At 38.0% G+C, this 22,621-nt stretch overlaps 1 protein-coding gene and 1 non-coding gene across 2 annotated transcripts in view; both read right to left on the bottom strand.

Moving 5' to 3' along the window:
* GABRB1 (gamma-aminobutyric acid type A receptor subunit beta1) overlaps positions 1-22,621 on the bottom strand; it is a 438,990-nt gene that overhangs the window by 167,153 nt on the left and 249,216 nt on the right. The gene's annotated exons all lie outside the window — the stretch shown is intronic.
* TRNAY-AUA (transfer RNA tyrosine (anticodon AUA)) lies at positions 1,862-1,933 on the bottom strand. Its single transcript has one exon. It is a non-coding gene; the product is annotated as a tRNA-Tyr (tRNA).

Below are 22,621 nucleotides of genomic sequence, written 5' to 3'. Positions count from 1 at the left end.
AAGAGGAGCTCAAGAGCCTCTTGATGAAAGTGAGAGAGGATAGTGAAAAAGCTGGATTAAAACTCACCATTCAAAAAACAAAGATCATGGCATCTGGTCCCATCACTTCATGGCAAATAGATGGGGAAACAATGGAAACAGTGACAGACTTTATTTTCTTGGGTTCCAAAATCATTGCAAATGGTGACTGCAACCATGAAATTAAAAGATGCTCGCTCCTTGGGAGAAAATCTATGACAAAGCTAGACAGCATATTAAAAAGCAGAGACATTACTTTGCTGACAAAGGTCTGCCTAGTCAAAGCTATGGTTTTTCCAGTAGTCATTTATGGATGTGAAAGTTGGACCATAAAAAAAGCTGATCACTGAAGAACTGATGCTTTTGAACTCTGAGGTTGAAGACTCTTCAGAGTCCCATGGCCTGCAAAGAGATCAAACCAGTCAATCCTAAAGGAGATCTATCCTGAATATTCATTGGAAGGACTGATGTTCAAGCTGAAACTCCAATGCTTTGGCCACCTTTTGTGAAGAACTGACTCATTTGAAAAGACCCTGACCCTGGGAAAGACTGAAGGTGGGAGGAGAAAAGGATGCAAGAGGATGAGATGGTTGGATGGCATGACCGACTCAAAGGACATGGGTTTGAGTAGGTTCTGGGTGTTGGTGATGGACAGGGAAGCCTGCTGGGCTGCAGTCCATGTGGTAGCAAAGGGTCAGACATGCCTGAGCAAGTGAACTGACGGAAACTTTAGTAGGTTTTATTTATTAATTATTAATTTTAATCTCTCTGTTATGCCCTCCCCACCCCCTTGTTGGCAGTGCACACACCCTAATATTATCAACAAGCCCACCCTTGAATCATTGCTAGAAAGTGAAAGTGAAGTTGCTCAGTTGGACTTTTTGCGACCCGTGGACTGTAGCCCACCAAGCTCCTCTGTCCATGGGATTCTCCAGGCAAGAATGCTGGAGTGGGTTGCCATTTCCTTCTCCAGGGGATCTTCCCAACCCAGGGATCGAACCCAGGTCTCCCACATTGCAGCCAGACACTTTAACCTTTGCACCACAGGGAAGCCCTTTTATTTACTAATTATTAATTTTAATCTCTCTGTTATGCCCTCCCCACTCCCTTGTTACCTGCACCTGGAATGAACCACTTTTATAGTTCCCCTCCTGAAATGCCACTGATGATAGATCTCAGGGGGGAAAGGGATATAAAATTGTATATAAGATATACTGGTAAGGGGCCTTGGAGTCTCCCTTCTGCATAAGGAAGTCTCAGATGGTCCATGAGTTGTCTGGAGCTTGTGCCATTTGTGATATCTGACACTAAACATGTGACCTGGACAAGGATGGAATAAACCAAAGAGAGTGATAGTCCATACTGGAAAAGAGCCAATGGACCATTAGAACTTGTTTCTAGAGAAATACGAATGCCATTTCTCAGATAAGATACGTTATTTACATCTGAGTATTCATAAAGCTATTGGTTTGGTTTTTTAAGGAGTCAGTCTTAGAGGCACTGCCACCCAAGCGACCATCTATTATGTGTTTCTTTTTGTTTTTGCAATAAACCCTCCATTATCTCTGTGGGTCTAACTTAAAGAACAGTTCCGTTAAAACAGTGAACAAACAAAATAGAGATGAGATATGATATAAACGCTAAAAGAAAATATGTAAAAAAAAAAATTAGCAATGGTTAGGCTCTCTAGGTTGTGACAGAATGAAGTGAAGTGAAGTGAAGTTGCTCAGTCTTGTCCGACTCTTTGCAACCACATGAACTGTAGCCTACCAGGCTCTTCAGTCCATGGAATTTTCCAGGCAAGAATACTGGAGTGGGTTGCCATTTCCTTCTCCAGGGGATCTTCCCAACCCAGGGATCGAACCCGGGTCTTCTGCATTATAGGCAGACGCTTTACCATCTGAGCCACCAGGGAAGCCCTGAGAGAGAATAGGTGCTTTATTATTTTTTTTCCTTAGCTTTTTTCTATATTTCTTACATTATCTATCATGAGAATGTATTGCTGGTTTTTCAGGAAAAAGTTTTTATAAAAGATAACTATATTTTCTATTTTCAACTTGATTGACTTTAAAAGGAGAGAAAGAACAACCTTTATATCTATAATACCGTGCACAGATGTAAGTTCACCTTCCCCCAGAAAAACTAATGAGCGCGTTATAACAGGCTATAACTGCTGAGATGAAACACAGTTTATCCTGGGCTACTTATCTGAATTTTTATCCCTGTGCTATAGGGCAAACAGAACATTTGAAGTTCTAGGGTAGGAAGAGACCAACGTCTCAGGTAGTTACCTTGGACTAGAAAGGTGAAGCAGGTTAGTGCTTTTAACAATCTCTTGCCTATATGGAAAGGTTATTTTTGAAGACAAGAGTACCGAATGTTCCACGTTCCCACAGTTGTCATGGAAACCTTTTTAGCTAGCTGAATAGGTTATCAGGATTTTATGTCCCCCACTTTGACAAATACAGAAAGACATGATCCCAGCTTTGCATTACTAATCAGAAAACTTCTGTTTTCAAGTCTTCTAGCCCTTGATTAGTCACATATTCTTAATGTTTTCTTTCTTTTTTACAACATAAAGCAACAGGCAAGCTCTCTTTAAAAAATCATTCCCACTTGAGAAGCAGAGTCAAATCATGACTGGGCTGACCTTGTTGTGCTTGGGAGTAATACTGCTCACAGCTCTCAAAGACTCCTGCAGGTTAATTTAGACTCCTGCTGAAACTCTTCTGATTTGTACTGACTTTCAGTGGTTTCCTGGAGTAAACTCACTTGCTAATAGGCAGGAATTATTCCTTATTTTAGGAGCAACCGTCTGCCCACACTAGCTTATGAAGCACAGGTAAGCTTTAGGAAGTAGGCACCCTAAGGCTAAAACCAAAACAGCCACGTCACATGGGCAAATTCAGATTCAGCAAACCTGACTTCTTATTTGTCTGTAATAGCTCATCACATTGCTTTGGAAGATAGAAGTGGTCTAAGAATCCAGAGACACATTGGAAAACCAACAACTGCACTGCAGGAAAGGACTGACCACTTTGAGTGAACTAGTTAAAGCTGGAATTTGTTGGGTTTCTGTAAGTGTCACCAAACACAGAAGCCTTATGTATACATGGGGGAAGGAGCTGAAAGGGTACCTTACAATATCTGGCTTGTTAAGCAGTGTATAAAGTAACAATGAAAGAATCCACCTGCCAATGCAGGAGACACAGGAGACACGAATTTGACCCCTGGGTTGGGAAGAGGCCCTGGAGGAGGAAAGGGCAACCCACTCCAGTATTCCTTCCTGGAAAATGCCATGGATAGAGGAGACTGGAGGGCTACCATCCCTGGGGTCACAAACAGTCAGACATGACTGAGCACACACATGATAATCAAGAAAGTGAGATTTCCAGCTGCATGAACTTGGGGAGTTCATCTAATCTCTTGTTTTCATCAGTATAATGGAAAATCGATAACACCTATTCCGTAGGGCTGTAGTGAAGATTAATAAGTTAATACATATATACTCCTTATCAGCCCTGACCACCAGTCCATCCTAAAGGAAGTCAGTCCTAGGTGTTCATTGGAAGGACTGATGTTGAAGCTGAAACTCTAATATTTTGGCCACCTGATGCGAAGAGCTGACTCATTTGAAAAGACCCTGATGTTGGGAAAGATTGAAAGCAGGAGAAGAAGGGGACGACAGAGGATGAGATGGTTAGATGGCATCACTGACTCAATGGACCTGAGTTTGGGTAAACTCTGGGAGTTGGTGATGGACAGGGAGGCCTGGCGTGCTGCAGTTCATGGGGTCGCAAAGAGTCGGACACGACTGAGTGACTGAACTGAAATGTTTGGCAGGATAAAGGTATAGGGGATAGGGAGTAATGGGAAACAAAGAAGAACAAAAGATAGTGTTGAAAACAAAGAGAGGGAAAGGACCATAGAGGAATGAGGTGCATCTTGCCATAAGGCAGTATCACTACCAGGTACCTCAGCTATTGGATGTTGCGCAAATTTTTGCCCCAGCTCTAGACCCAACTGCATCCCATCTCTTACTGGATGCAACTAAATGAGACAAGTTGACAAAATTTGTTGGACTAACACAGTGGTCTTCACTATCTATTACCCATTATTTCATTATCTGCTTTGTGTTCCTAAATGTTTGAATGCCTGTTCTGTACTCTTGCCAAAGACACCTTGAGGTGATAAAGAAGAGCATAACACAAACCCTTGTTTCAATAGGGCAGAAGAGATTTGGGATGAGGGAGTTTCAGCCTTATCATAAAAGAATTATATTTCTTCTGGGAGTTTAAACAGTGAAGAAAAATACATTTGTACATTCTTGCAAGCTAAAAGTAATAAATTGAATGATGCAAATGGATAAAAAAGAAAGCAGCATAAATGTCACTGAGTAACCTTGAAGAGTGCACAAAACCAGATCAAACTCAATGATTTTGGAAACCATCAAAACAAATTGTAACACAAATCACAATTTCAATATAAAACTAAAAGAATATGAAAGTGAAAGTCACTCAGTCGTGTCTGACTCTTTGCAAGCCCATGTTCTATAGAGTCTAAGGGATTCTCCAGGTCAGAATACTCAAATGGGTAGCCTTTCCCTTCTCCAGGGGATCTTCCCAATCCAGGGATCAAACTGGAGTTTCCTGCATTGCAGGCAGATTCTTTACCAATTGAGCTATGAGGGAAGCCCATAAAACTAAAAAGTGGATGCCAAATGAGGAGCTAGGCATGAAAATAAAATAGCTTGGGTTCATAATTTTTATGAAACATAAATTGTCTTATACTAATAAAATGATTTTTCATAAACACATTTTGATAATTTTTGAAGACTTTTGCATAATAATAATTTATAATCTGTATAATACAAATTTTATTCATGACTTAATCAATCATTCTATGCCAATATATGTTAGGGAAGTTTTCCAGGTAGAAAAAAATGCCTGCTCCTGGCAGTTGATAATGTGTTAATAATAATAATTAATGGTATTAATGTTTTATAATATTATAGTATATAATTTATTATATACTCTGCACTTATTTTCTTACTTTTTTCACATGGTTCTTCTAAATCAAACTACATATTCCTCAAATCTCCTTATTCCCACTGAGCACAGAATGTAAGGTAATAAATATGGTATGATGAACAAATGAATGAAGGGCTATGTAATAAGCATTATGATTTGAGCTTAGTGAATAATAAAATGATGTTCCCAATTCTTAGAAATGATACTTTCACTTCTTGTTTAAATCAAAGTTCCTTTTTATCCATGTAATACATACAGTAGTAAAAACAAATTTAAAGATTTTAAGGAAATAAAGCAGCCTCTGCCCATTCTTTTCCATCCTTTAGCTCAGCTCTTTAGAGAGATAACTTTGAACCATTTTGTCTTTTCCTTCTGGTGCTAACTTTCATATTCTAAACAATATACTTCTACCACTGCATTTCCAAAGGAAATTCTCTGACACTGACTTAATGTCTCACAATTCAATTAAATCTGGAATTAGTACAGGTTGAAGGGCTCAGTCCCACACAACTGCTCTCCCTTGCTCCCACTTGCAGATGTCCCCAAGTCCCCTGCACGTCTTCCTATTTGCCCACAAATTTGACAGTATCATAACTCTCCATTATGTTTGAAAATTTGTTAACAGAGCTTATAGAATTGACTGAAAGCTTCATACTTACAATTGCAGCTTTATTATAAAGGATACAATTCAAGAATAGCCAAATGGAGGAGATGAATAGGATACAGTCTTGTGGAGGGAGGCCCCAGGGCCCCCATGGCCTCTTCTAATGGAGTCTGTGCATACCACCCTCCCAGCACATCCATGTGGTCACCAACCCAGAAACTCCCTGAGCCTCACTGACCAGCGTTTTTATCAGAGTTTTCTTATGAAGCATGATCGGTTAATGTCACTAGTCATGTGATTGAACTGTTTCTGGAGGTCATGCGATGGGAGTGAAAGTTCTAGTGCTCTAGTTACTTAGGTGTTTCTTATGCCAATCAGCGCCATCTCAAAGCTATTTAGGAAATCTGTCTAATTAGCATAAACTCAGGGATGAATGAAAAAGGCTTTATATGAGAAACAAAAGACACTTCTCTCACTTGAAGTGAACAGTGGCTCAGCTCAGTCATGTCGGACTTTTTGCGACTCCATGGACTGTATTCTGCCAGGCTCCTTGGTCCAAGAAACTCTCCAGGCAGGAACACTGCAGTGGGTAGCCTTTCCTTTCTCCGGGGTATCTTCCCAACCCAGGGATCAAACCCAGGTATCCTGCGTTGCAGACAGATTCTTTACCATCTAAGCCATCAGGGAAGCCCGAGAATACTGGAGTGGGAAGCCTGTCCCTTCTCCAGGGTATCTTCCTGACCCAGGAATCGAACCAGGGTCTCCTGGCTGGTGGATACTTTACTGGCTGAATATTTATATTTACATATTTATTATTTTATGTATTTACATGGTATAATATATTTTATATATTTATACTATTTGATTTTCCGTTTCTTTCCTGTGTCATAGTTGACTATTTAGCTTTTATACCCACCTCCATTATTTTTAAACTGATGTGTATATATACACATCAGTTTAAATTAGAGGTTAGTGTTTGTATTATTATTGTTTTTATAAATAATAAAAATATTGTTCACTTCTTTACTTGTACAAGTTGTGTTCTTCTTTATTAATTGCCTCATTAAAAATTCTTCTGCTTTTATATTTTTTAAAATTCCATTACTATTTGTCCCATGAATATTTATACTATTTTTAAACACTCAAATAGCTCTTCCTTCTGCATGCCCACAACCTAGTCAGTCCCTCTCACAGCTCTTTCTGTTTCAGGGTAGGCCAATTGCTTTCCAGGTTTGGCACAAACCAGTCATCTTCAGACTTCTCACACTTCATTTAGTCTTTCCTATCAGGTTCTATTATCTCACTTATATTGCATGTGTTTCTTTTAAATTATTATTATCATTTTTACCACTATTGCTATTATTATATTATCATTAGCACTTTATTTTATTATTTTAGATATTTCACTTCACCATAGCAAAAGCTTTAGGGCTTCCCAGCTGGTGCTAGTGGTATAGAACCTGTCTGCCAGTGCTGGAGATCTAAGACATGAGGGTTTGATCCCTGGGTTGGGAAGATCCTTGGAGGAGGACATGGCAACCCACTCTAGTATTCTTGCCTGGAGAATCCCATGGGCAGAGGAGCCTGGCGGGCTACAGTCGGTATGGTCACACAGAGTCGGACAGGCCTGAGGTAACTTAGCACCCATGCATGGAGCTATGCTGCTGCTGCTGCTAAGTCACTTCAGTTGTGTCCAATTCTGTGCGACCCCATAGACAGCAACCCACCAGGCTCCCCTGTCCCTGGGATTCTCAGCTATAGCAACTGTCTAAAGAAAGTTAAAGCGTTAGTAGCTCAGTCGTGTTCAACTCTTTGCGACCCCATAGACTATGCCAATCAGATGTCATTCTGATTCTTATTCTTTGCATATGACTTAAACTTCCTTCATGGGAACTCTCAGGGATTATATTTAGCTTCAGGAGGCTGTAATTCCAATCTTGTGGGCTTTGGAATGCATCTTTTTTTTTGTTTACTGATCTGGGAATTTGGAAGAACTGAAAACTATTTTTTCTAGTCTTTGAAACTTTTCTGAATTAATTTGATAATTTTCTTCATTCCATTATTTTTTCATTCTCTATGGAGCAATTGTCTATTGACCTCAACACTTGAGTTTCTTTTTGTCTCATTGTGCACTTTTTCCTTTTTCTTTTTTGCTTTGTACTCCACTTTCTCTGAGGTTTTCATGAATGTTCTTTCTATTCTTTTGCTGGTATTTTTCCCCAAGAGCCGCACAATGTTTATATTAGCTATTTTTTTTTGTTCTTTAAAAAATAGCCCCCCAATTCTTGTCTTATGAGTACAATCTCTTCTTAAATACCTCTCTTTTTGTAACTATTTTCTGTCCTTTGCGCTGCCTATTTCTTCTAAATTCCATTTCTCTTTTCTGTCTCTAATGTAAAAGAATTTCTTTATATTGCTGTCTTATTATTTGCTGCTTGTTCATTTTAAAACCATGGCTTCTCGGCAAATGGTTTACATATGAGACTTGCCTTTTGGATTCAGACATCATTCTACATGTTACTAATTGTAAGTTTTCTCTGAATTTTTTCAGAGACAAATCCTTAAGCAGTATATATACTTTGGGATGCCAATGGCCTATGAGCAGAGGTATGAGAATGGAGCTGGGAGTTCTAGCATGAAGCTATGGAGACTTTCATTTTAGTTCCCTGCTTTCTGTTTGGTACATCACTATGGCATCACACAGGGATCTTGAGTTTAAATTTTCTGGTTCCTTTTCTTGAGAGACTAGACTAAAACTCTTCTGGTCTTTGAGAGTTGAGAATGAATATTTGACTGGTTGCAAAAGTTGCAGGAAGAAATCTAGGTCTAACTCTTTATGAAGGCTTTCCACCTACTCTGCTTTCTTCAGCCCTAAGCTTTACCTGACATTTAATGGAACACTGAGCTCCATTTTGGGTTCTGAGGGCTTGTATATTTTGCTTCATCATTATCTCCTTGTATAGACACACAGAGTTTAGCTTTCTCTTCTCAGCTAAGCCAGTAAGCTATCTTTTATCAACCTTCTTACCTACAAAATACTTGTCCATAGTCTTTCCTTCCTTTCTGCTGTTGTCTCCTCTCCAGATTTTTATTGCATTGTCATTGAAGAATTTTACTATTTTATTTCTCCTCTTTCATTTTGGCGATATTAAAAAAGCAAGCAGAAGTAGATTCAAGTATTCATTCTCCATATTTAACCAGAATTTGAAAGAAAAATCCACACTTTTGAAATGATTTAGTATTTTCTTGGGGCCCAAAATCACTGCAGATGGTGACTGCAACCATGAAACAAAAAGACACTTGCTCCTTGGAAGAAAAACTGTGACCAAACTAGACAGTGTATTAAAAAGCAGAGATATCACTTTGTCAACAAAGGTCTGTCTAGTCAAAGCTATGGTTTTTCCAGTAGTCATGTATGGATGTGAGAGTTGGACCATAAAAAGAAATCTGAGTGCAAAAAATTGATGCTTTTGAACTGTGGTGCTGGAGAAGACTCTTGAGAGTCCTTTAGACTGCAAGATTAAACCAGTCAATCCTAAAGGAGATCAGTCCCGAATATTCATTGGAAGGACTGATGCTGAAGCTGAAGCTCTAATACTTTGGCCACCTGATGCTAAGAACCAACTCATTAGAAAACACCCTGATGCTGGGAAAGATTGAAGGCAGAAGGAGAAAGGGATGACAGAGGATGAGATGCTTGGATGGCATCACTGGCTCAATGGGCATGAGTTTGAGCAAGCTCTGGGAGATGGTGAAGGATCGGAAAGCCTGGAGTGCTGCAGTCCATGGGGTTGCAGAGTCGGACACAACTGAGTGACTGAAGAACAGCAAAAGTAGTTTGATATTTAGGACGTCTTCAAAGTGAAGTGCTGAGTCAAACATACATTTTCTGGTCTCTGTCCTTCCAAGAAAATATTAATCATCCTCCCTTCCCGGTGACCTTTTTACTTGTTCTCATACCAGAGAAGACCACTTAATGGGGCATTTTAACTGTTCAAGGATATCCTCCTTTCCTCCATTAAAGCTCTCTAACCATGCTTCACATCAGATTTAATTTTGCCTTAAAAATTTGAATCTTATTGATCATTTATGTTCCTCCCCATTATTTAAAATTTGGATTAAATTCCAACCTTTCTGCAAGGTTTGGTAGGAGCTGGAGTTGAGTGTGTTAAGAAGGTGAGCCACAAACAGTGGTGTGTATGTCACCACAAGGGAGAGTGATGGCGACCTCAGCTGTGATGGGAGGTTTGCAGTTCTAAAACCCAGTGTTGCTCTGGCACTTTTCAGACCTGGGTTTAAATCCAGTTCCAGTCACTTGTTATGTGACCTTGAGCACATTATTTAACCTTCCATTAGCCCCAACATACATTGGTGCTAATAATACCTCCTTTGTAGGATGGTGAGCACACTGAATGAAATAATGAAAAACATTAGGATGCTGAGAAAATCGAATAAGATTATAAGTGACAAAACTCCCCCCAAAGGGCACATTATATATTAGCTATTTTTAATGTACAAACATACCTTACAAGTTTTGCAGAAAAAAAAATTACTTGTTACTTCAGAGACCAGATTTGGTTTGCTCACTGTTCTTATAGTTTTTGTGTTTTTCCCTCTCATTTGCCATGTTTATGTTTATAAACATGGTAGATCATCCAAACTGTTAACCTCAGAGTTTGGGGGTAACTCTGCATCTATCTCTCCTGCCTACATAAACCTCCTGCCCAATGTGAGGGTCAGACTTATCTGTGGCTGAGAGCAAAGAGAGGCATGCTAGAGATGTTAAATGTGACTGTCTTAAAGATGGATGTCCGTTGCTACATGATCAGTTTGGCTCTGGGAACTGAACTGATCACAGTGTTGAAAGCAATGAAAGTCATGTTCAAGGCTGCGGTCCACTTATGCTAGCTGCATATGGGCATGACACGGAATAGATTCACTTGATTAGAACTAGGGGAACAGGCAGAAAGTTAAGTAAGATATGGGAACAAAGACATTCTGTTAATTGTTTCTGTGTTATCTGTTAGAATAGAAATAGAATAGAAAGCAAGAGCTCTAAATCTAGATGCTAATGGTGCACTGGTTATCACTTATTTCCAATTTAACAAGATGCTTTCTGAGGAGAAAAAATGAACTATTTGTGACTATATACATATATATAGTGATTATCACAGCATTTTTGTAGAAAATTGAATTTTTTGTGCACAAAAATATGCTAAATATTGTAACTCATTAAGAAATCATTTAGACTAGTAAATTGCCATTCTTTTGAATTTTTAATTTTTGAACTTCTTTCGTATATATATATATATATATATACGTTTTCACTTCACAATTTTCCTAGAAAAATTAGATTATCTGCATTGAGTAACTTTCATCTGTTCTCATTTTCTCAAGTCCTTATCATTTTCTCAATGGTGGTCACGATTGCCATTTTTCGATATTAACTTTTAACTTTACAGCAACAGCCCCATAGCTTAAAGAACTAATATATTTAAATGTAAAATGGTAGGCACATAACCTAAACTTATCTATGGCTCGAACAGGATTATATTGTTAAGAAACTTATCATAAACCTGTGGAACTGTTATCTTGGCTGAGACTGCCCTCACTCCTCTCTGAACTCTGATTAACAGTTCTAATCAGTTCTGGAAAATTGAACATTGATCTGTTTTCTGATGATTTTGTGTATATTAACTTTTGTTCCATATAATTGTATATATCACTCTGCGATGCTCCATAATCGAGAATAAGATGCCACACACAGGAAGAAAATGAGTTCTTTGAGCTGAACAGGACAGGAACATGAGAGGATAAAAGGATATACTCCAGAGTGCTCCTTTTCATCCTCTAACTGTACTTCCACCCATTAAAAAATCGTCACCTACATCATATACAGGTTGTTAGTTTAAACAGCCTTTTCAAAAACCTCACAGAAGCTTTGACTCTACCCTGCCTCATTTTGCTCACCACACTATTTTAATTGCTTGTCTTGCTGATGGAAGGGGCAGGCACCCGAGGAAGGTGTGAGATGGAGAAAAGCAAGGGCTGCCACTTATTATCTTCCCAGTGGCAGTACTTTAGATCCTATCTATTTTTAAACAGGCTGTTATTCTCATATAAAGGTGTTGAGGACTGAGCAGAGTCGCTTTTTTTTTTTTTTTTTCCCCAATTAGGGTGAACCGGTCAAGAGGTCAAAAAGAGGATTTTCATCAGTATCTTTTCAGAAGCTTAGATTTTCTTAATTTGCAGAAACCCATTTAGCTAGATGATCCTTCTTTGCCTTCCTCTGTACTCATTCCAAAAGAGGGGAGAGTTACTAATTTTCCTCTCCCCTGTCCCCCATTCAGACTTCTGGAAGCTTGGTGTCCAGAGTCAGATTGTGGGATTTCTAATTCCTGCCTCCCCTACCCTTTCCTTGTGTTCTTTGAGCAATTACATCAGGCAGGCTTCCCGTGGGAAAGAGATAAGGCACTCAAAGCTCAAAGTAGAATAATTTGATGAGAAATTCATAAAGGGACTGATATTAAAAGTGTAGGTATCTTGTAAGGGAACTATGAGAGATAGTGTAGTACCCCAGTCTTAGTAACAGAAGAGATGTCACTGGAGGGGAAGAGTTGGTTCCTGGAACTAGGAAAGAGAAAGCTGTGTAGACAGGGCCATATACAGAGGCTCCATGACATTTTATTGAGTAACACAGCCAGTGTGAGACAACACTTGAGAAGGAAATAAAACTTGACCTCTCTCTGTCCCCTACCTCTAGTCTCTTGCTGGGTTCTGTCTTTGGCTATATCCAACTGGAAGCTTGACCACACAGGTCAGCTTCCTGGGGCAGAAAGCAGGCAGAAAAAAATGGAAAATATATCTGGAAGGACAAATGGAAGAAACAGCAAATGATTAAATCTGTGAGTCACAAGTCTCTTTGTCTGTAAGTGAAGTGAAGTGAAAGTTACTCATTCACGTCTGACTCTTCGGGACCCCATGGACTATACAGTCCATGGAATTCTCTAGGCCAGAATACTGGAGTGGATAGCCTTTATCTTCTCCAGAGGATCTTCCCAGCCCAGGGACTGAACCCAGGTCTCCCCACTGCAGGCACGTTCTTTACCAGTTGAGCCAAAAGGGAAATCCCTCTGTTGTAAAGTGGAGCTAGCTATAGGACCTACATTATGAAATGAGAATTAAGTAAAATACTAAGACTAGAGTATTTGGTACAGTTCTTAGTGCAAAGCAAGTACTGAATTCTCATTAACTATCATTCTTATTCTTTGGGAATTCTTTACCAAATGGATAAATGTTATCAAAGTGGTCAGTAGTTGATTGGAGCCTAATAAATTCTTTCAAACCTGTTCTATTTTATTATGAATTCAACTATGGGAAATAATTCTACACAATTTTAATGTATAATGTATATTAGAAAGTTTATAGTTAATATGGTTTATTATTGATTTTGAGTCCACTATGAATCCTTGAAGAGCATCTTCAAGCTATGTTTCTTCCGTCCTTTTACTTCAAGTTCTTTTTCCTCTTCATCCCCACTCTGACTTACCTCAAGTCTTTGTCATCTCTCCATTGGATTATTACACCCACTTCTCAATGGGTCAATTGGATTTCCAACTTCCCATTCCCCAATCCATTCCTATAGTATTGATCCTTTTAAACTGGATAAAACTTACATCCATTTCAGAAAGTTGTTTGATGCTCTGGGTCCTTTCTTTTTTAGCTCATCTCTGGCTAAGTGCTTATTGCACTACTTCATCAGTAACAAACCACAGTCCCAGCAGTCCCCCATGCATCATCCTGTTCCAGTGGTTCTCAGAGTGTTGTCCCCACCAGCAGTATCAAAATCAACTACAAAGTGTTAAAATAGTAAAATCTTGGACTCTATCTGAATCCTATTAAATCAGAAGCTCTGGAGAAGAGGCCCAGAAAGTTCTGTTTTAAGAAGCCATTCAGGTGATTCTGGTGTACCTTTGGGTTTAAGAGCTTCTGCCATGCCTCTTAGTCTTGGATCATGCTCGTAATCTCTTCTTGGTATGTCTATTCTTCTTACTCCAGGTTCAAGACTTAGTTCAGATATCAAAGACTCCAGGATTGACTTACTCATTGGTTGGTAACAAATTAATGTTAGTTTCCTTGAATCGAAATAATTTGTTTAGATAATGCTTGTGCTTAAAAAGAATGAATATAGCTTTTATGGTAACTTTTTAAGCAAATAGTTTTGTACAAATATTTATTCAGAAGGGTTGATACATTTGTTAGAAAAAGGAAGGAGCTTTTATGTAATCAGGTTTCTTCTGAAAACATGCCAGACAATGATGAATAACTACTCCTTTTCTACTAATAACAGTTAATGGTTTGAACTCTATTTAATTGGCCTTATTTTATAGATGAAGAAACTGAAGCTCAGAGGGGTTATGTAACTTGTTCAGAATTACAAATCTAACAAGCAGAAGAGCTAGGACTGGAACTCAGGTATTCTGACCTCCAAGATCAGGTATTTAAACACATTATCTTTGAAATACAGAGCGAGAAAGTGCCTTCATTTTTCTCTCAAGGCATCCTTTTTTTAATTCAAGCAAAGTAGAGAGAGAAAGAACATTATTCTCTTGCAGGCAATGGATTATAGTTCCAGTTGATCACTAAGCAAATGGCGACTTGTTAAGATGTGGTCTAGTGTGAGTTCTCTCTTAATGTCATGACAGATTAGTTCTTTAAAATGATTACATATAAGATTTCCCACACAAAATATTTAAAATAAAAGATTTTGTTTATGACTTATCCTTGTATGCATTGAGAAGGATTCAAGGTTATCCATAAAATAATGTCTTTCCCAGATTATTGCATTTCAATATGCTTTTTTAAAGGGAAGAAAGAGAAGTTGGCAGTATAGGTATTGGGTAAAGTATCGCGCAAAAATTACAGCCAATTTGTGGGCGTAGGAACAGCATCCATCACTATGGATATGGATAATCCATCATTTATTTGTTCTAGCAAGAGAAAACTGTCAGGTATGATGCTACAGAACCAGTTAGTATATAATAGGGTGGAGGTCAGGGATGTCAGGGTTATAGAGAAAACCTTGCTCAGTTTTATTTTCTCACTAAAGGCAGAGAGATTTTTTGATAGTACCTTCTCTGGTGCAGAAATGGCATGACTCAACCATCTTGATCATGGGCTCTAGAGAAAATCAGAAGAGGAAATGATCTATCATGTTAGCAAAACTTTAGAGTTTCAAAGCATTCCTCTTTCTAAAAAAAGATGCCCCCTAACAGTTAGAACTGGATGTGGAGCAACAGACTTGTTCCAAATAGGGAAAGGAGTATGTGAAGGCTGTATATTGTCTCCCTGCTTATTTAACTTCTATGCAGAGGACATCATGAGAAATGCTGGGCTGGAAGAAGCACAAGCTGGAATCAAGATTGCTGGGAGAAATATCAAGAACCTCAGAAATGCAGATGACACCACCCTTACAGCAGAAAGAGAAGAACTAAAGAGCCTTTTGATGAAGGTGAAAGAGGAGAGTGAAAAAGTTGGCTTAAAGCTCAACACTCAGAAAACGAAGATCATGGCATCCGGTCCCATCACTTCATGGCAAATAATTGTGGAAACAGTGACAGACTTTATTTTTTGGGGCTCCAAAATCACTGCAGATGGTGACTGCAGCCATGAAATTAAAAGATGCTTACTCTTTGGAAGGAAAGTTATGACCAACCTAGATAGCATATTCAAAAGCAGAGACATTACTTTGCCAACAAAGGTCTGTCTATTCAAGGCTATGGTTTTTTCGTAGTCATGTATGGATGTCAGAATTGGACTGTGAAGAAGGCTGAGCACCGAAGAATTGATGCTTTTGAAGTGTGGTGTTGGAGAAGACTCTTGAGAGTCCCTTGGACTGCAAGGAGATCCAACAAGTCTATCCTAAAGGAGATCAGTCCTTGGTGTTCATTGGGAGGACTGATGCTGAAGCTGAAACTCCAGTACTTTGGCTACCTGATGCAAACAGCTCACTCATTTGAAAAGACCCTGATGCTGGGAAAGATTGAGGGCAGGAGGAGAAGGGGACGACAGAGGATGAGATGGTTGGATGGCATCACCAACTCAATGGACGTGAATTTGGATAAACTTTGGGAGTTGGTGATGGACAGGAAGGCCTGGCATGCTGCAGTTCATGAGACTGCAGAGCCGGACTCAACTGAGTGACTGAACTGATTGTCAATGCAATAGTCTGTGTTTTTATTTAACATTGTTAGTTCATTCACTACTCAAATCTCAATAAAGTCAGATACTATTCATTTTGTGGCTCACATTAATGAAAAGTATATTCAATAAAGCATACAATGACCACTCCATTAGCTCTTTTACTAAATAAATTTCATTATGACATGTTTTTTGAAAACATGACTATTGTAGCCATTTCCTTATGTACTGGAAAATTGCGTCCTAAAAAATTGAACTTCAAATATCCCTTTATTACTTTTCCTGTGTGTACTTCACATAGATACCCTAATGATTTTGTTTTACATGTTTTATTTAATCATCTTAATTTCATCCTTGCAAGAGTAATGGGACCAATCAAATGAAATTGTTTCTATAATAAAGTAAGGTGGGTAGTGTTCAAGATGTTATCCCTTAAGGCATTTGAATATACTTGATCATTGGAGGGGAACAATTTGTAAATAAAACTAAGGAAATGAAATTTGAAGATAAGGCACATTGCTTCCCCCAAAAGACAATGATAATGGTGAGGATGGGCAGTTTAATTACCGCAATTACTCTACAGAGATTTTTTTTTTAATAATAAAAATGCTATGTTTTCAAAGTCACCTTCTTGGTTTGCCATTCCAGAGTTTCTTCCACTGACAAGTTCTTTCAGACATAAAATTCATTTGTTTATGCTTTAATTAGAGCTCATGTATTACAAATGCAGTTTCTGTGGACAAAAACAGCCAATAAATTTTCCTTCCATTTTAAATTCTTCATGTGCATAAGGATGAAAATCACCACCTTTCAGTCTTCTTTTATCTCTATTACTGTACAGTATACAGAGAAGGAGAGAGAAAAAAAAGAAGAAGCGAGGAAGGGAAAGATGTAGGGAGGGAGGAAAGAAAGAAGGAGGAAAGGAAGAAAAAGGTAGCATAGAAACACTCCAGAAGAATATCTGAGAAACTATTACCAGTAGCTGCCTTTGCTTTAAATTGTACATATTTCTTTATTGTTCAAATTGCTTACAGTGTCCACATACTATTTTTTTTGACAATTTAAAAAGGGAGATTTTTAGAAATCACTTGGAGAAACTCAAAGACAATGTCATAAAAAATAATAATAGCAAACACTTTCATAGCACTCAGTATATATTAGTATAGTCAATATACATTGACTATTTAATCCTCACAGTAACCTCAGAAAGTTTTACAATGACTGTCTTCACTTTACATATGAGCAAAGTGATACACAAAGAGGTTAAATAACTTGCCTCCAATCACACCGCTGGGAAGCGGGAACCATGATTTGAAGCTAGATCTTGTGTGGATTCAGACTCTGTACTCTTAAACAAATATACTTTACAGTAATGAAGATTGAAGAAGAAGCCTGAGAGATGGTGTGCATCAAGGTGAGATCATACCTATCATGTGCCAGTCTGCTGACTTCACAGTCAGGTGGGGACATATGTGGCCTTCCATAGAATTGTGGCCAAGACCGTAAAATTGAACATTCCTCTCATTAGCCAGGGCTAAGCACACAATAATCATTTAAACTGGTTAACACACTCTAAGGGGAAGGGAAAAGGAATGAAAATGCCAGTGCCATCCTACAACATTTTAGCACTTTTCCTCTTAGCCCAAATTACTTTTGAAAAATAAGATGTCATTTTCAACATGAAAGCTCTGTTGTTGCCACCCACCACTAGAAATCAATGTACACAGATTTTCAGTCCCTTTTCACTAGAAAGATAATCTGTAAAACCATAAATAATGCTGTAGAGCTAAAACACAGGAAGGAAAGTAACAGTTTTCTGAACTGCAAAAGTCTGAAACTGGTTTGAAGGGATACAAAGAATTTGGATTCATTATATACCCCCCAAAGCTAGAGTTTATATATCTGGGTTCTTTCTAGTCATCCAGACCTCTCTAATGAGTATGTACAATACATGGTTCTTTTATGTAGGAACTGGAGACTGGAAGAGGAGGAACAGGAATGGGAGGAGGGAGATGGGAAGGAAAGGCAAGGACAGTTATAGTCATAAGAATAGTGATAGCTAACATTACTGAATATTAGACTATGAATATACTAAGCACCAGGGCCTGTGCTCTGCCCCTGAAGGGCCTGAGCCCACCTAAGCTCCATCAGCTCTATAGGGTTGGTATTATTTCTATACACATACATGAGAAGACTAAGGCACCAAAATTTAAATTACATGCCTGCCTTTCTGTATATTCTGAAGTTGTGAAAGGAGAGGCACCTTTGTAATCTAGTCCTTGGTGGTCCTGGATTCAGCTCTTTTCACTACAGAAATATCTTTAGGCATGCAAGAGGAGAGGAGAGGGATGCTCTATCACCTTTTCCTTCCCGTCTATCTAGTTCTCACTTGCTGTAGGCATTCAGGGAGGCTGCTCCTTCTTTAGCTATACAATATTTACATCTGCCATTCTTGAAAAGCTGAATTTCCCATTTATTAAATATTTATGCACGGGGTATAGACACGGTGTATTTGAAAACAGCTGCCATCACTCAGAGAAATATCTTGATAGTTGCTTTGGCAAAAATAGAGACTTCCAGAAGTACTTTGGGATCAAATTTTTGACATTTTAGCCCACTCTTTAAAATGTTTCCCTCTTATGCTCTTGCTGCCTCTTCCTCTGATAAAAATAGCTTAGAAAATTTTAGGATCTGGGAATGATTGCCTGATAAAGTGGGAATCATCATTCCACATAATAAATAATCACAAACGTGCTATTCAGACAGAGTTGCAGGGTTGGATGATGACAGCTCCTAACAAGGCCAAGAACTGAATAAATTGCTTCTTGATCTCTCCACTGAGAATAAATTCATGTAAATCCAAGGAAGCAGAGCTGCTGTTGCTGATAATCCACCATATGTAGTGACTAATTTTATTAAGTGAAATACAAGAAAAGGAAAGATCCTTGCAGTATAATGTGCACACAGATGATTGCCTTGGCCTAAGCACTGAGCCCTGTGGCAGTACAGACTGAGCAAGGCCAATTAGGCTGCCTCATCAGGCTGTGCCACAGTACAGAGTGAGGACCAGGGCATCGCTGCCGCAGGAAGGCTTGGCTCTAGAGCATAGGACTGCATCCACGCTGTGCACATCGCTGGGAATGTGAAAATAACCATTGCTCTTGTCTTTGAGGTAACCTGGCTCCTGAGAAGATGGACTGACCACATTTGGAAAAATTCACTTTTCTCAAACTGAAGTACTTATAAGCCATTACCACTGAAAATGTGATGCTTATAATTTCAGGTGAATCAGTGTGCTAAATTATTTTTCCATTAGGAATTGCAAGCTCAAAGCCTTTTTGATTCAGCAATATAAGTAAACTATTAAAAAGAAACCCGTAAATAAATAGAGTAATGCCGGTTAGCAATGGGTCCCATTAGAAATTCATTTATTAGCAATATTGCTAATTCTTTCCCCTAAAACAATGTACCAGTTACTACTAAATCAAAACATACACCTAGCTCTCATTTAAGCCATTCTTTTCCTAAGCATATCCTAAGTGAATATCCAAGAGATATGTCTTTATGTTCACCAAAAGCCATTTAAAAAGCAGATTTACTCTTAATTACCAAAACCTGGAACTAACCCAAAGATGTTCACTAATAGTAAAACGGATTATTAAAATGTGGTATATTCATACACAGTCATGAAATATTAAACAGCCACGAAAAAGAATGAACTACTCATGCATTCAATAATATGAATGACTCTTATAGACATGCTGATTTGAAAGAAAACAAATGCAAAGGACTAATGACTACATGATTGCATTTAAATAACTCATGCACAAGTAAAACCAACAGATGGCGCCAGAAGTCAAAATAGTGGATACTTCTTTGGGTGGAGTATTGTTTGGGAAGGGTTACAAGGCATGCATGCTCTACAGTGCGGAAAATATTCAATATCTTGACCTGAGTGTGGATATATGGACATTTGCATCTGGAAAACTGCTTCACGTCAAATACTTGATATTGGCTTTACCGTATGTGTGCATTTTACTGTCTGTATGTCATTTTGTCGCTTTGCTAAGTCGTGTCTAACTCTTTTGAGACCCCATGGACTGTAGCTTGCCAGGTTCTTCTGTCCAGGGGATTTTGCAAGCAAGAATACTAAAGTGGGTTGTCATTCCTTCTCCAGGGGATCTTCCTGACCCAGGGATTGAACCCACATCTCCTACTTGGCAGACGGATTTTTCTTTTTATCATTGAGCCACCAGGGAAGCTTATTTCTGTGTATAGACATTCTTTGAAATAATTTTTTTCAAATATATATGTATGTCTATATACACATATGTGTGTGACACCTATATCTACGTACCTACATATGTGCATGCCACACACACACACACACACACACACATTCTTATGCATTACTTGACCATTCTACTATTAGAATGTTTCCGTTTTTCATTCAGAATAAACAGATGCCATTGGTTTTCTGTTCTCCGCTTATCTCTTTAGGTATATATTCAGACAAAGGTCATAAGTGGATTCTGAGAGTCTGTTTTAATGCTATATCTCTTCTAAAGGGTTGGCTCTATTCATGCTGTCATAGGTAATTTATAAGCTACAGTTCTGTATTTCTCATTAATGTACTATTTTTGATTATTTATTAAATAGATTTTTTTTACCACACATATTAATCTCAGTTTTCTCTATACTTTGAATGGTGAAAGTTTGCCAACTATGTTTACCTGTTATGATTTCTTCATTTTGTTATTTTATTTTATGGCATTTTGCCTTACAAAAAGTTTATATGTACAGTCATATAAATTTTACCTCTAATAATCTTCATGTCTGGAACAGACTGAGTTTTTCTTTTTTCTCTTATCATTTAAGTATGCTATTATATTTCCCTCTATAGTTTACAAAATTAATTATGTTTTTGATTCAGTTGTTATTCATTGTAATGTAAGATGTGAAATATGAATCCAGATTAATTACTCTCCACATGAATATTCAATTATACAAAAACTACAAAGTAATATTATTCACTGCTACGTTGATTTTGCTAAAATGCTTATAAAAGAATGAATATATTTAAAATATTGATTCTTATTCCATTAAACATTTCCTCCTAATTTTTAAAAGTCTAACAGCATGTAGGGTTCTATTACAATATTGAGATATTTTGTAAAATTAAGAGTCAATCTATCATCAATCATCTGTGGGTGAGTTTGGATGTTTGTCTTGGCAATATCAAAATACATTCTCCAATCTAAGATGTTGATGGGGGTAAGGGGAAAATTTTTTCTTCCTTTTCAGATATAGGTAACTTAAGGGTAAACCAGCAATTTTATCATCAACAATGTCATTCAAAACAGAAAAAGCAAAGAAAAATTTTGGGGAAATAGGAAATGGACTTCTTTTAAAAAAATGAAGACTACGAATTAAATAGAGCATTTGTTTTTGAACTTGGAGAAACAAAGCAAACCTTAAATGATGGAGTTTCTGTCATGTTTTAAAGTAAAGACACATTGCATTATGCTTCAGCACTTTTAGTTTTATTATTTTCTTATGAATAACTGCAGTTAGCATTCAAAGTAATTTATAACTCTCGAAGAAATCTATTAAAACCAGGGAATAAGATGTTCTATGGTTAAAATGTTATTATTAAGTCACACTTCAAGTAGTATTTTGTAGCAATTATAGGTTTCAAAAAGTAAATATTTCAGGAAAAAAGAAGATAATGGAGTTTATTCTTTAAGAGTACATTAGTAATGTTAAATGTAATTTCTGATTAACCATTAAATACTTTTGTCTGAGGTTTATAAGCTATAAATGTCTAATAAATTAATTACACTATTTGAAAACATAGTATTTTTTAAGTTGATATATAGCTGGATGAACACACACACACACAGCTGAATTACAATGTTGAGTTAGCCTCTGGTATACAGCAGAGCGATTCAGTTTTATATTATTTTTCAGATTCTTTGCCATTATAGGTTATTAAAAGATACTATAATTCCCTGGACTACACAGTAGGACTTTGTTATTTTATATATAGTAGTGTGTAGTAACGGAGAAGGCAATGGCACCCCACTCCAGTACTCTTACTTGGAAAATCCCAAGGACGGAGGAGCCTGGTAGGCTGCAGTCCATGGGGTTGCTAAGAGTCCCACACGACTGAGCGACTCCACTTTCACTTTTCCCTTTCATGCATTGGAGAAGGAAATGGCAACCCACTCCAGTGTTCTTGCCTGGAGAATCCCAGAGGCAGGGGAGCCTGGTGGGCTGCCGTCTATGGGGTTACCCAGAGTCGGATTTGGTAATCTTAAATTTGTTTTCTTTTAAAAAGTTATTTATTTATTTTTGGCTATGCTGGGTCTTTGTCGCTGCATGTAGTCTTTCTCTAGTTGTGGCAAGCAAGGGTGACTCTCCAGTTTTGGTGCATGGACTTCTCATTGCAGGGGCTTCTTTTGTTGCAGAACACAGACTCTAGGGTGCATGGGCTTTAGTAGTGGGTCATGTGGGCTCAGTAGTTGTAGTGCACAACTTACTTGCCCTGTAGCATGTGGAATCTTCTCAGACCAGGTATTGAATCTGTGTCTCCCGCATTGGCAGGTATATTCTTAACCACTGAGCTACCAGAGAAATCTTATGTTTACTTTCTTTGTCTGTGAGTGTTTCTGTTTTGTAAATAAGATGGTTTAAATTTCATATAACTGTCATATGATATTTGTTTTCGTCTGACTTACTTCTCTAAATATAATATTCCCTAGGTCCA

This window comes from Ovis canadensis, chromosome 6 (assembly GCF_042477335.2).
Source record: "Ovis canadensis isolate MfBH-ARS-UI-01 breed Bighorn chromosome 6, ARS-UI_OviCan_v2, whole genome shotgun sequence".
In the NCBI taxonomy this organism is placed as follows: Eukaryota; Metazoa; Chordata; class Mammalia; order Artiodactyla; family Bovidae; genus Ovis; species Ovis canadensis.
The sequence above is the reverse complement of the archived record's forward strand: the minus strand, read 5'-3'. Positions and strand labels throughout refer to the sequence as shown.